At 39.6% G+C, this 15,466-nt stretch overlaps 1 pseudogene; it reads right to left on the bottom strand.

Annotated features, from left to right (window-relative positions):
* Positions 1 to 7,201: 7,201 nt before the first annotated feature.
* On the bottom strand, positions 7,202 to 8,612 carry LOC118857712 (annotated as a pseudogene).
* Positions 8,613 to 15,466: the final 6,854 nt, after the last annotated feature.

Below are 15,466 nucleotides of genomic sequence, written 5' to 3' on the forward strand. Positions count from 1 at the left end.
ATGCATTTCTGAATGAATGACGCCATTTCTTTTATTCCCAGGGAAGTGAGGGAGAACAAGGAAGAAAAGAGGGATAGGAAATGTTGCTTTGGGTTGATAATTTTCGAGGATCATACAAACTGGATTCTCTTCCATCTTAAAGGTCAATGAAGATAGCTCTAATTTTCTGGTCCAAGAACCATTATTAAACTTGTGTCAGTTACTCAATATATCTATCTATTCATGTAGATATCATATTTGTATGGATATTCATATAGATAGCATATTCATTTAGAAGCATATGAGACAGCCTCAGGGTATATTCTGGGTTCCACCAGCCCTACTGTGATGCATATCCTCACCTTTCCTCTTCCAGTTACATGACTTCCCTAGGGAGCTCTGGTGTCTATTTGCTTCCTTGGAACCATACTTTCAAGCCAGTGTCTAGAAGATCTTTAAATATCTGGTCATTTCCCTTTCCCCAAAGTATAGAACTTATGCCAGGTCCCAATGAGGATAAGCAATCTATGTCCTAGCATCTCAAACTTTGGATTTAAACACACTATTCTGGTTTTGGGGGTTGTAGGTCCAAATCGTATTTCTTTGGCTTATTTATGCCCAATCCCTAGATTCTTCTGGGAACCTAAGAATATAGATTGCATCTTGGTGTCTAGAGCAAAAGAGCTCCCAGTTCCTGTGCAAACACTTAAGGTACCACATATTAAATACAGGGAAGCTTTTATTTTACTCCATGGAAACAATGTAATAAAAAAGGGATGCACAATAGCCCATAAAGCCATCCTATGATTCTTCCTTTTCTACTGAATCCCACCTTTCACTCCAAGGACTTATAAAAGGAGTTATAGCCCTACTTAAAAGTTTTGATTCCCCTCAGAAGGGAAAAACAAACAAAAAACATTAAACTTAGATTATTAGAGTCAATCATTCACATTTTGGTTCATCCCATCTTTTTCTCCCGTGATGCATATAGACCTCTAGCTTTATAGTGGGGTTGATAATAAAGACTTTGACTTTCCCCAGAAGCAAATATATATGGTTTATTTAGGGAAGGCTTCCTTCCTAAGATCTGAACCATCCAAATAATTCATGGTGATAATAACAAAAGGAAACATGAAATAATGGATAGAGAGTGTGCATTAGAGTCAAGAAAACCAGTTTTCAAATCCTCCCTCTGATACATATGGATTTTGTGACTCTGGGCAAGTTACTTAACCTCTCAGTGTCCTTGCCAACTCATTAAATTTCAGAGCAGGTGCTGATCTGAATTGGTTGAGGGAATTTCTTCATCTGAAGTTCCATATGCCAGTGAGAAAATAAGCATAGTAACCGAATTTTTATAGTGCTTTCAGGTTTGAAGATGATTTTACAACATTATTGAGAGTAAAGTGGGCTTTTTTCATCTTACATATCATAGCTCTGTCCTGCTGTTCTTCCAGCTCCGGGACCACATGCTTAATCCTCTTCTCTCTAAGAGGCTGGCTCTGTCCAAGAGCTCTTCCTTCTCTCTCTGGAAGGTTAGGTCTGCGAACTCTCTAGGAACTCAGCATTGTCCAGGAAATGTATAACTCTCTTACTCATGAGATTAGATTATTGGCTATGATTGCTCTTGAGACCTTGTGTTTGAAAACCTACATTATTGCTTCTTGTTGCCACCTCATGGTCCATGTGGATGAGAAGACATGCAATTGTAATTAGCCTCTGCCATTCATTTATAAACTCCTGGAGAAGGTATTATGTGAAGGCATGGGCTTTCATTGCAAACTCATCCATATCCATACAGGTACCTACCCTGGTCCACCTAGCTCTTGTGTAGCCCTATCATAATGAGTCAAAGTTCACCTCAAAGACATCACTGAAACTTTATGGAATAACATGCATGATTGAATGTGACTCTAGGTGAGCATGCCTTATTTAAAATAAATAGAATCATGCATCTACAAACAGGTCTAAAAAAATGAACCAGACCAAGTCCTGATTGGAAAATCCAAGACAAAATGACAATGAATCATTTTTATAGTCCAGGTCAGCATAGGGAAACAGACAGATATGTCTGAGAACACTGAATAGCAGTGAATGTGGAGAAGTCTAGCACAGAGAAAGAGTGTGAACTAAGGAAAAAAGAGACTCTGAATCCAGCAAATATGAACTCAATATTGTGCAGGTTGCAGGAATAGATGCCAACTTGCATCTCTTTTGCTCACGACTGAGTTCTGAGTCGTGAATCAAGGGACCAACTGAGGAAGAGACCTATACCCAGAGGTGACACTCCAGATCCTAGGATGTGTACTCAGTAAGGAACACATTCAGAAGCAAGAAGCAATTGTGTGCTTCTGACCCCAAGAGCTGAGAATGGTCTCAGCTACTGTCTCCAGCCTAGTCTGAAGCCTACAAAGGAATAACCAAGGCAGGAATCCCAGATTAAAAAGAAGAGCCATCATTCTGAACCAGAAATTTCAGCTGGCTAAGAGTAGCTGAGTCCAGCTGCAGTCTATTAGAATTCCAACCAGGGGCAAGCCAACAGGAGTGTTGCTCAGACCCAAATCTAGGGCAGGAGCATGAAAAACTCAGACTCAGAAAGCAGAGACTAGACTTGCCCTAGGTGAAAACCATTTTAGGAGTTTAAATTAAAATTTTCAGGCACTTGACCTGAGCTGCTCCTGAGATCCTAGATTCAACACTCGATTTCCCAAGAAATCAACAGTAGAATCAGCCCAGACATTCATTTCAAAGAGCCTTTCCCTAACATAAAGTTCAAAGTCAGGAAGTAGGTTGAAAGACTTAGGAAACAAAAAAGAAACCAACAATAAAAAACTATTACGATGACAGGGATTCTCAAGAAACAAACCCAGAAGAGAATGACTGCAAAATATGCATAAGCAAAGCCTAAAAGAAAGGGGCAAGTAGGTGGTGCAGTGGATAGAACACTGGGCTATGGATCAGGGAAGTTCATCTTCCAGAGTTCAAATTTGCCTCAGGCTCCTACTAGCTGTGTGACCCTGGGCAAGTCACTTAACCTTGTTTGCCTCAATTCCTCATCCATAAAATGAGCTGGAGAAGGACATGGTAAACTACTGTAGTATCTTTGCCAAAAAAACCCCAAGTGGAGTCATGAAGAGTTGGACATGATTCAAATGACTCAACATCAACAAAAGAAAAATACAGCTGGTCACAAGGTCAAACAGAACTCCTGGAAGAGATAAAGCAGGAGGTTTTTTTCTTAAGTTTTTAAATAATGTTTTGAAAAATTATAATGAAATGAGAACAATAGAGGAAAAATTAGAAAAATAACTGAATGCTATCAAAAAAAAAAAGAAATTAGTAGCTTAGCATAAGAATAATAAAACTTTGTCCAAGAAACAACCAATCAGAAAATTTGAATGGATCAAATGGAAGTTAATTATTTCAGGAGAAAACAAAAACACACATTAAAACAAGGTCAAAGGACTGAAAAAATAGAAGAAAATTGAGGTATGTCATAGCAAAAACAACTTATCTGAAAAACAGATGTGTTGGTAAGCAAAATGGGCTCTTAGCACTTAGTTGGCTTTTGTTTCCTTTGAGTAATTCAGTGTATTTCATTGAGCCTTACTTGGGGCTAAGCCCCAGGCCCAAACCCCTATTAGGTATAAAACCTATGTGGGTGTGGATTGGTAACTAAGGTGGGGCCCAAGGTCGGGCTAACTCAGGGGAGGGCCTAGTTTACACATGAGTTTGAGTGACATGTTTGGGACATCAGAGGCTCTTAGACCACATGGGTTTAAGTTGCCCCTTTGTGACGATTCTAGGTCACATGGACGAGTCGCATGTGTGACTCACCCCTGACCCTGAAAAAGACATAAAACCAGGGGTCGGCTTTCTCTTCTTTGCAGCTCTTACCCACAGCAGTGGTGGCGAGAGTGACTCTGGGCCAGCCCCTTCCATGAGCTCCCAGGCTGAACCTAGATATTGGTAACTATGAATCTGTATTTGGTCTGTCTGTTGATGTTTGTAATTTGTTTGTATATTGTTCTGAAGTTCAGGGTGCTGGATTTTTCCCCTGAACTAAGTGAATGCTGTCTGTATGTTGGATTAAAGTAAACTTGTCAACCCCTTAAACGTTGCTTTCCTTACTAAAGCAGATCAAAAGAACCTGTGTTTTTGCAGCGTGTTGGCAGCTTTCTGGGTGCTGGTTGTTGATGAATCTTACACCCCTACAGAAGCTGCTAGCCGGATTGTTGAAACAACAGATCAAGTAGAAAAAAACTGAGGATCATTGGACTACCTGAATGTTATTACAAAAAAAAGAGCCTAAGCATCCCGTTTCAAGAAATCATTAAAGAAAACTACCCAGATCCCTTAGAACCAGAGGACAAAGTAAATACGGAAACAATATACAAATCATCTCTTAAAAAATCCACATTGAAAACTATTAGAAACATTGGAGCCAAAATCTAGAACTTCCATGTCAAAGCAAAAAAAAAGCTATAAGCAGTCAGCAAGAATTCTGATACCAAGATGTCATAGTTTAGCAGCCAGCACCATAGAGGAATGCAACACTAGGAATACGGTCTTCCAGAAGGCGAAAGATAAAGACTTACAGATAAAAATAATTTGCCTGAAAAACTTCGCATTATCCCAAGGTGGAAATGGACCTTTAATGAAACAGAGGACTTCTAGGCTTTGTTCATGCCATAACTGCCTAGAAGTTCTATCAAGTGAAAAGATAACAGAAAAAGGTAAACATGAATGAGAAATCACAAGTGACTGATCAAGGATAAGCCAATTATACCCTAATTTGGGGATATGATACATGTCATGTCAGAACCCCATTATCATCAAGGGTCAAAGAAGAAGTCAGAGGACTTAGGAGTGGTTCTATTATATTTTGATAATCTTAAAAGAATGGAAAAGGAGAAGAAGAGGAACGTGCTGGGGGAATAAGGGAGATAGAAGAATGGGGGGAAATTACTTCATGTAGTCAGGATGCAGAAGTAGAAGTCTATACAAATAAAGAAAGAGTGATAGAGGGAAGAGCAGTTGAAATTTGAACCTCACTCTCCTCTAAACTGGTCAAAGGAAGGAAGAATATACACATACAAAGTTGGGTCCAGAAATTAATTTCTTTGAATGAGAAACTGGGAAAGAAAGGGGAGAAGAGAAAGGACAGACTAAGAGAAGGGTAGAGAAAGGGAGGGATTGGTGCTAAAGAATACCAAAAATAGTTACTTTGGTAGTTCTTTTAGTGTTGGCAAAGAATTGGGAACTGAGTGCCCACCAATTGTAGAAGTTTTGGTATAGAAATGTGATAGAATACTATCGTACTTTTCAAAATGGTGAAGAGAATGGTTTAAGAGAAACCTGGGAAGGCTTATATGAACTAGTGCAGAGTGAAGTGAGCAGAATCAGTAGAACAATTTAGACAGTAACAACACTATTGTAAAGACAAATAACTTTGAAAGACTTAGGAACTCTGATTAACAGAACGACAAACCAGGATTGGAAAGAATTCATGATGGAACTTACTTTCCATTTTTTTATAAAGATATGATTAGCTCAAAGTACAAATTGAAACATTTTATATACGTACATTCATATATATATATATATATATACATATATATATATATGTATATATATGACATGGCTGATGAGAAAATGTGTTTTGCTTGAATATGCATGCTTATAACAATGTATTTTTGTTTTCTTTCTGAATCAAAGTGGGGAAGTTGGGAAGAATAAAAAGCAGATTTTTGTCAATTGGAAAAAAGAAATTTAATATAAAAAATAAACAAGATAAGTCAAGGAGTTATAGGGATTCATTGGATATTAAGAAGTTATAATGTGAGTAAATCCAAGAACCAGAGGGGGAACCATATTGGAAAACATTTTTTTGAAGGGGGAAAAGTAGGGCAATTGGAGTTAAGTGACTTGCCCAAGGTCACACAGCTAGTAAATGTGTCAAGTATCTGAGGCCGGATTTGAACTCAGGTACTCCTGACTCCAGGGCCAGTGCTCTACTCACTGTGCCACCTAGCTGCCCCAAACATTTTCTTTTGAATCTGAAAAAACTCTGGATATTTTAATAGCCTGCAAGCTTGATAGGAGTCTGGAGGACAACATGGCAGCAAGCAAGCTTGTGCCATTGGAGGGTGCCCTAAGAGACTCATCATGTCTAAAGCAAGGAGGGTGACCCTCCATTAGTCCCTGGGCAGGCCACCTCTGGTGTTCTAGGGTTTTGGGCACCACTTTAGGAATGACAGAGTGTTATGGTAATTAGGGTGAGAATTTTTTGCTTTTCTCTTTTGGAATGCTAAGGCCATCAAGTGTCTTTAATGAGTCTTGCCTTTGTTTGAATGGGGCAGGTAAAGTGGGACCCTTTTGTTGTTTTTGTTTTGGAGTGCTTCTCAGAACTAAGGAATCTTTGAATTGGGAGTCTTTGATGACCTGCTTATGTCAAGGGGAGGCCTAGTTCACATGGGTTTGAGTCGTTGTGACGCCCTCTGACCCTGAAGAAGTGTATATATACTCAGAGGTTAGCATTTTGCCTTTGGGGACCGATTCATTGAAAGAGTGTAGGTGATGAGACTCTGAGTAGCTGTTGAAACCTCCCCACTTTGAAAAATCCAGATGTTGGTGCTTCTCTGGTCACTAGTATTGTGATTTGGTCAGACAGAAATCTGTCTGTTTATCAGTTTATATTGTCTCTGTTTGTAATTTCTATTTATATTTGTTCTGAAGTTCAGGGTGTTGACTTTTCCCCCCTGAACTAAGTGAATGATATATGTATATTTAATTAAAGTAAGATTTTGTTAACCCCTCAAAGTTGCTTTCATTAGAAAAGCAGATCAAAGAATCTGTGCTAGCAGCCCTTCTGTGTGCTCTTGTTGTTGGTCTTTTACCCCCACAACAGCTGCTAGCAACATTGTTGTTACACAGCGATAAGCGCAGGAGTGTCCAGAGGAAGGCTATTGGGATAATGGGGGGATTGGCCAAAGGATCCAGAGAGGCTGCACCTGGAGATGCTTTCTCACTAACATTATGCAATGCTGTTTGCAAAATACTCCTATTTATAAAACAGTTCATTCAAAATCTAAAGTATACCTTTTAAATGTTGCTTTTGTGAATTGATTTCAGAACTTAGCAAAAGAAATCACTCTTATAAAGAGCAATAATTCAAAGGGCCACAACATGTCTTCCTTCAAAGGCATTTTAAAGTCAAATATTAATAATTTTTAGGGAAAAAATTAAAACTGATTTCTGCATTATCCTCATCACTTTCAAAGTCTTTCTGTTTCTCTGGAGAGCTATGTTGGCCATGTATTTTTCTGGTTTTCCTCTTTCTCCTGTGAGTGTACGTGGGATGATTCATCTTTTTTTTTGTCTCAGAACGTGGACCCCCCCCATCTCTTCCCTTTCCAGGACCAGCTGGAGGCAGCTGTAAAACCTTTTGATTCTTTTGTTCTTTTCCTCCATTTTTTGATTGGCTATTTTCAATAAGAAATTAATGTATTCCTCAATCACCATCAATCTTCCCTTGTAGTTCAATGGAACTTCCAGGCTATGTGTACTCCAGTCAGTCAGCATGGTCTTCCCTCTTTTTCCAACTGTGATGCCAGAGTTCCTGGATCCAGAATCTACAGCCATCTAATGCAGGACTTGGGCATCCTGCAGCTTCCAACACTGGACGTGATAGACAAAGGGCTCAAATTTCAGCGTGGCATCCACTCGGGCTTTCTTCAGAACTGAGAGCACGTCATCCTTAGCACAAAGATAGTGGGTCACCAGCGTCCAGGAACAGTTTTGCTTCTGGATTTCACAGCCATCAACACCCCCATTCAGCAGTAGAATGCAGCTGGTGCAGGAGCTCATGGCCATTCAGGAGCCACAAGAGCTCCACCACGTCCTTGTCCACGCTGCCTTTCCAGCTCAGGTCCACCTTGCTCAGGCTCTGAGTCATCCACTTCTGGAATTCACTGAAGTGGTTTATGAGGATATGGGCCGGGCCATGGTGGCAGCGCAGTGCTGCTTGAAAACATTTTTTTTATGAACACAAATATAAGGAGGAACCAAAGCTGACCAGAAAGAAGAAAGAAAAAATAGATGGGGACTTCGAGAAATAGATCATGAGCCTGGCATAGAGGCATGGCACAGTGGTAATGGGACACTTTAGTGATCTAGAATTTGCTGCTGCTTCTTTCTGACTCAATCTCTGTCACTGCCTTTCTCTGTCTCTTTCTCCCCATCTCATCTATCTCTGTCTCTTTCTGTCTTTCTCAAAACCGTAACAGCTAATGACATCTTGCCTTGCCTTTATAATTTCATCCTTTAAAAGTCAGAGGAACCACGGAGATCAAAGAATTTAAGAAAGTTTCCTTGTGTACCAAAATATTTATTTTTTTGTTAGCAAAGAATTGAAGACAAAGTAGATGTCCATTGATTGTGTGCTATGGTTAAAATCAACAACCACAAGACACACACACACACACACACACACACACACACACACAAAGAAAGCCTTGGCTCTGTGGTCAGAGGATGTAGTTTCTATCTTGATTCTTCCACCATAGAAGAATGGAAAGAAGTGACAGTAAATTAACTAACTTTGTAAGAATCTACACCTTCCTACTCGACATTATATCACATTGCTAGTTATTTTCTCATATTAGAAACACCAATTTGTCTCAGTTACTAAGTCTTGTTTGAGTGTCTGGTAGAAAAAAATAAGGAGCAGGTTTAGCACATAAATAAACAGGGTAAGGTAAGCTCTCCTCTCACCAGGCCCTAACTAAGTTCTTCTATTCATTAGGGTCATAATTTTTCTAAATCCTATTTGCGCTGTCTGTTTTCAACCTCTCTCTCTCTCTCTCTCTCTCGCTCTCTCGCTCTCTTGCTCTCTCTGTCTCTCTGTCTGTCTCTCTGTCTCTCTCTCCCTTCTCCACCCCACCACATACTGTATGCCTTAATAAATGTTCTTAATAAGTATTTATTGATTGATTGTCTCTTTGCTTTTGTCTCTGTGTTTGGTTTGTAGTGACTGGGCTCTTAGAGGATCCTCTAGAAGTGGTATGAAGGGGTCTTACTCAGGCTCCTTTAACTCATTTTCCTCTTAGTGTACCATCAATATTTCACATCTCAAGATCAAGGTACTTCTCAGTTGGGAGGTAGGCTTTGAGCATAGAGTCAGAAATGTCTGTAAGTTCATTTTTCTTTATAGTATAGCTGCCTTCATCACCAACATCTGAGCCTGTTTTTCCCCTTTTTATTTTGCTCAGTCCTATTTGGGTACTCCTCCAGGGATTCTTATGAAGTTAGCTTGTCTGCCTTTAGTTCTTTCCACTCTGTGTGGCCCTGCTATGGTAGCTAGGTGGCAGAGTGGGCCTTGAGTCAAGAAGACCTCAGTTCCAGTCTGGCCTCAGACGCTTACTAGCTGCGTGACTGGGGACAACTCACTTAACCTTTGTCTGCCTTATTTTCCTCAACTGTTAAATGGAGATTATGATAATATCTCCCTTTTAGGATTGCTGTGAGGATCAAATGAGAAATCTGTAAAGCTCTTAGTACAATGCCTGACACGTTGTAGGCACTTAATAAATGCTTTGCCCCTTCTCCCTGCTCATACTCCCTCTTGTTTGCTTATATTCACAAGTGATAGCTACTTACCCACCCTATAATGCTTAGGAATTTTGATTTTTCTTATGATATTCTAATATCACAGTCACTTTCCACCCTGTTCCATCTTATTAATGGAAGTAGTTTCTTCATTCCACAAAAATACAGGAAAAGGAAAACAAAGTGCCATGCTTCCTAAAACTAAGAATGGCTAGCTCACTGTACCATCCTAGTTAACCTTATGTTATGTTACTATTTATTTATTTCAAAAATGCCAATTTGTTTCAGTTCATGAACTCTTATTTGGGATTCTAGTATCAAGAGTAATGAGCAGACTGTCCCTCAGATTCCCAAAGCGTTTATTTGGGACTCACTCAAATGTATATAAATAGCTCATATATTGTTACCACCGCAGTGGTAGTGGAAAATTATCTATGAAATAAAGATGAGCTATTGTAACACACCAAGGATACTGCTCATCTGATAATGAAAATGCATGGATCTTTCATGAAGCATTGAAAACCATGTTGGTCAGGGTGGGTGCTCTCAAACTGAATGTGGCAGACCCTTAGATTGAATTCTTTTTTATTTTATTTTTTTTAGTTTTCAACATTCACTTCCATAAGCTTTTGAGTTTCAAATTTTCTCTCTCTCCTTCTCCTCCTCTCTCCCCAAGACAGCATGGAATCTGATATAGGCTCTATATATACATTCACATTGAACATATTTTCACATTAGTCATATTGTATAGAAGAATTAGAATGAATGGGAGGAACCATTAGATGGAATTCTTACCTAGCTGGACTCCAGTCTATCAGTGTCTGGAGGTATGCTTCGTTTTGATTTTATTGGGTTTCAAGGTCGATCAATAAGCATTTATTAAGCACTTATTATATATCAATATGGGCAGCTAGATGGAATTGTTAATAGAATTCCAGGCCCGGAGTCAGGAAGACTTATCTTCTTGAGTTCAAATCTAACCTCACTTACTAGCTATGTGACCCAGGACAAGTCACTTAACTTTGTTTGCCTCAGTTCCTTCATCTTAAAATGAGCTGGGGAAAGAAATGGCAAAACAGTATCTTTGCCAAGAAGACCCCAAATGGGGTCACAAAGAGTTGAGTACAACTTAACATGGTACCAACAATCTACATAAATATACTAAAAATAGCATCTTCTGCTTGACTTTTAAATCTCTTCATAATCTGGCCCTTTCCTACCTTTCCATCCTTCATATGTCTTATTTCCCTCCATGCATTCTGTGATCCAGTTGCTGTTCCTCACATATGGCTTTCCAACATCTGACTGGGCATTTTCACTGGCTGTCTCCAAAGCCTAGGACATAATTTCCACCTCCTGGTTTCCTTTGCCTTTCTTCATTCTGCAAGAATACTTTTCCAGTCCTCCTTAATCCGAGTGCCTTCCCTCTGGGATTACCTCCATTTATACTCTATATATTTATATATACAAAGTCGCTTGCATATTATCTCCCCCATCAGATTGTGAGCTTGTTAAGGTCATTTTGCCTATCACCAGGGGATACAAAAGCACCAAAGATACACAAAAGGACAAAAATGGTCTATATCCTCAAGAATGTTACCACCTAATTGAGGAGACAATGTGAAAACAAATATGTATACTCAGGATAAGTGTAAGACATGAGGCAAATCAAAATGGGAGGTTACCCAGAAAGGAAAGCACTAGCTATGGAGGAACCAGAAAAGGAATTTTTTCAGAAGATGGGATTTAATCTTAGTCTTAAAGGAAGATAAGAAAGCCTGAAGGCAGATGTAAGTAGGGAGGAGTGAAAAAGCCCATAGTTGTGAGATGGAGTGTTATGTACAAGGAAGAGCAAGAAGACCAGTGTCACTGGATCAAAGAGTATGTGGAAGGGCAAAAAGTCAATGAAGCCTGGAAAGGTGGTATGGGACCAGGTTGTGAAGGGCTTTAAAAGCCAGAGAGCATTTTATAGTTTATCCTATAGGTAAGAGGGAGCCACTAAGGTTTAGAGAGAGAGAGAGAGAGAGAGAGAGAGAGAGGGAGAGAGAGAGAGAGAGAGAGAGAGGGAGAGAGAGAGAGAGAGAGAGAGAGAGAGACAGAGAGAGAGAAGGGAGAGAGAGGGAGAGAGAGAGAGAGAGAGAGAGAGAGAGAGAGAGAGAGAGAGAAGAGAACTAGTCAGACCTATGCTTTAGGAAAATCACTTTGGCAGTTGAGTGGAGGATGGACTGGAATGGAGATGACTTGAGGCCATAATCCATTAACCACTGGATAAACAATTTGGAGTTGGAGTACCTGCATTCAAATCCTAATTCTCACTGTTAACACTTCTATGACTATGGTGGGGAAATTTAATCTTTCCGAGCCACAGTTTCTTTCTTTTTTTTTTTTTGGCAGGGCAATTGGAGTTAAGTGACTTGACCAAGGTCATACAGCTAGTAGGATCTGAGGCCAGATTTGGATTCAGAAAAAGGAACTTGCTGACTCCAGGCCAAACACTAGATCCACTGTGCCACCTAGCTGCCCCTTTGGGACCATAGCAACATTCTATTGGTCTTTGGAAACATTACATTTTACTAATTTGTTGACACAGTTCGTAGAGTAACTGTGAAACACCCTTCTTAGACAATACATGGTCACCTGAATGACCTAGAAGTGAGAAGCCCCAGAAAGTAAATCACTCAAATGGTGGCGATGGGGCAAAGGGCAGGGATGATCTCTCTGATTGGTATTCCTTTTAAAGTGAAATTTAGTATTTGATTATTACAGCACAGCAGCAGCACATGAAATCTTTGTACATACTGTAAACCTATTTACTTACTTGACCCAATAGATAGTCTTTTGTCCCATGCCTTATTTTGTAACACTTTCTTCCAATTCCTCAACCAGATCCCACTTGCAGTCTGACTCACACATGCGTGATCTTCACTTTAGTTTGTTGGGAGCAGCTAAAGAACAACTGGCACTCTTCTTTCTCATCCTTCTATCTCTTTGTGCATCCCTTTAATTTTAAGTCAAATGTATACTTTTAAAAGACCTGACCCACTGTACTGAACTCCTGAACACTGTACTGAACAACATCCACCCTATGCATGCCTTGGTCCCTAAATGCCAATGAAATTATCCTGGACACTTAGTCAAGGATCTAAAGCACAAATCATGAATGTAGCTTCCTGGTCACTTAATCAGAAAAGCTCAGTGCAAGAGGGATTCAGGGACTTCTCTGGCTTGACACTATTGTTAACTAGGTGAACTACTCATTGTGGCCCATGAAAAGGCAGGGGTGCTTTGGTCCAAGAATCCATGCTGTATACTTGCTGAGTATTGTTTACATGCTATTGTTAAGTGAACTTCTTGTCAAATGTTAGATGGTCTACACTTGTCTCATTTCATTCTAATACTAAGCCTAAATCCTTGGACTGGCCTAAGTCAGGCCTGGACCAGAACACTAAAGACTATTGAAAATGTACAAATATGGAACCTTGATACTGACCATTTTGCTGGCCCAGTATAGCCCTGACTTTCTCTGGAGCATGTTAGTGTCTATAAAAGGGACTAGCTTTCAAATTTTAGTGCATATGGGGGTCCCTCCATGCTCCTACAGAATTCCAAATTATGACTAAAAATTAAGAAGTATGGAAACCTAGAACACATGAGAATTCAAAAGGTTGGTAGCACTGGTCTAAGACATAGATTTTGCATTATCAGGTATGATTCCTATCTTCTAATAGCTCATTTACTAACTAATTTTGGCAGCCACAGATGCAGGATGAGTTTAGGAGGAAAGATAATGAGTTCTATTTTGGATATATTGAATTAAGAGATGTCTATGAGATATTGGGGGCAGCTAGGTGGTGCAATGGATAAAGCACCAAGCTGGAGTCAGGAAGATCTGAGATCACTTCTGGTCTCAGACACTTACTGGCTATGTGACCCTGGGCAAGTCACAACCCCATATTTGCCTCAATTCCTCATCTGTAAAATGGGGATACATTGGAAGAGGAAATGGCAAGCCACTCCAGTATCTTTGTCAAGAAAAACCAATAAACTTGTCCAAGGAATCACAGAGAGTCATATATGACTAAACAACAAAAATGGGATGTCCAGTTAGGTCTCTCAAGCAAGAATTTTATGATATGAGACTGGAGTATAGCAAGCTTATTTAGATAGAGATGACAGCTAAATCCACAGGAGCAAGAAAAACTATAGCAAATATTAGAAAAGAGTACTGGCCTACACCCTTAGATAGGAGACAGGGATAATAATCCTACAGAAAAGACTGAGAAGAATCAGTCCAACAGAAATAAAGCATCCCAACCGAGAAGGATCTTGAAAACCCTAGAAGGAGAGAATACTTAATCCTGAGGGGTTCTTAGCCTATTTGTGTCGGAGGAGAGGAAATCAAAGGAACAAAGGAAACCAGCTTGAAACAATTACCAAAGTATTAAAAACAAACATACACACATGTACACACGCAAGTTCACAGATCCCAAATTAAAAACAACCGATTCAGAAGGAGGAAGTGAGCATTATTATCAAATGTTGTAAACAGATAGAGAATGAGTAGGACTGAGAAACCCATTCGATTTCACAATAAATAGATTATCTTTGATCTTGGGAAAAAGGAGATTCAGATGAATTAGGTAGACACACACAAGATTTAAAGGAGTTTAGAACTGACTTAGGGTGATAAAAATGGAGGCAAGGAGTGTAGATAATTTTTTCTAGAGGTATGGCTATGAATTAGGGAGAGGTATGGTACAGCGGCTTGAGGGGTAGAATCAAAGGAAGAGTTTTTTTTTGTTGTTTGTTTTATTTTAAGGATAGGCATATTTGAAGGCAGCAGGGAAGATCCAGTGGACAGAGATTGAAATGGGGGAGAGAGAGGGGTTAGTCAAAAGAGAAAAATTAGGGGATGAGAGGGGGTTATCAAAAGATTCCAGAGGAGGTGGGGTCATGGTATCAAGATTATAAATAAAGAGATTAGTCTTGGCAGGAAGATCCATCTCATTTTCTGAGACCAGATTTGTTTTTCCCTAGTTTGCTGAGATTTGTAATGCACTGACAAAAAACATTTGTACTCCTTCAGTAGGTAGAAATTATCGAGCTTAGAGCCTTGTGAGCAAGAAAAACTATAAGAAGCTGCCAGCTTCTTCTGCCAGTGGTAATTGTGCCTCAGGTGAACAGGTAGCAAGCTCCCAAGAAGCAATGTTAAGCCATCTGAGATATCTACTATTGAGGGGGAGGGTAGCAGTGGTGGAGAGTTGTGTGCTGGAGTCTATCTTCCCCTTACAAATGGTGTCCCAAGGTGTCACTCCTTATTCCTTTGGTAACCACTCAATTTAATTTGTCTTAAAAAGCTGATTTGCATGGTATTTTATACCACTTGTAGAGCATTGCTAATTGTAGCTCTGGGGCTGCCTATCCTATTTTTTGTTATGGTTTGCTTTCCCTTCTGCTAGAAGAGTGTGGGTATTCACAAGGCGATTTCTAGAAAGCAACATGAACATTTTGATCGTAGAGGTGATTTTCCTGCCCTGCCTTCTGATTTCTACTAAAATTTTAGAAGACTTTTGAACCTCCTTGGGATCCATGTGCTAAACATTGTCCACTCTCAAAGAAAGCACTATGTGGAGATTGTCTTTGGCTAGTGTGGGTTCTCTGATTTACTCCTATCCAAACCAAATGTGTTCAAATTGAACCAAAGAAATGCAAAATGAAAAAAAAATTCAGGCAAGATCGAAAGTTATGTTATTCAGCCAAGCTTTTGGCCCCCTTATATTCTGTCAGTCGATGTTCCTGTAGTGCTTAACATTTTTGTATAGCTTGAGAAAGATTTTCTAGTCTTTCTCTTGGGATTGGATAATCTGATAAATTAATA

Source organism: Trichosurus vulpecula, chromosome 7 (genome assembly GCF_011100635.1).
Source record: "Trichosurus vulpecula isolate mTriVul1 chromosome 7, mTriVul1.pri, whole genome shotgun sequence".
NCBI lineage: Eukaryota > Metazoa > Chordata > Mammalia > Diprotodontia > Phalangeridae > Trichosurus > Trichosurus vulpecula.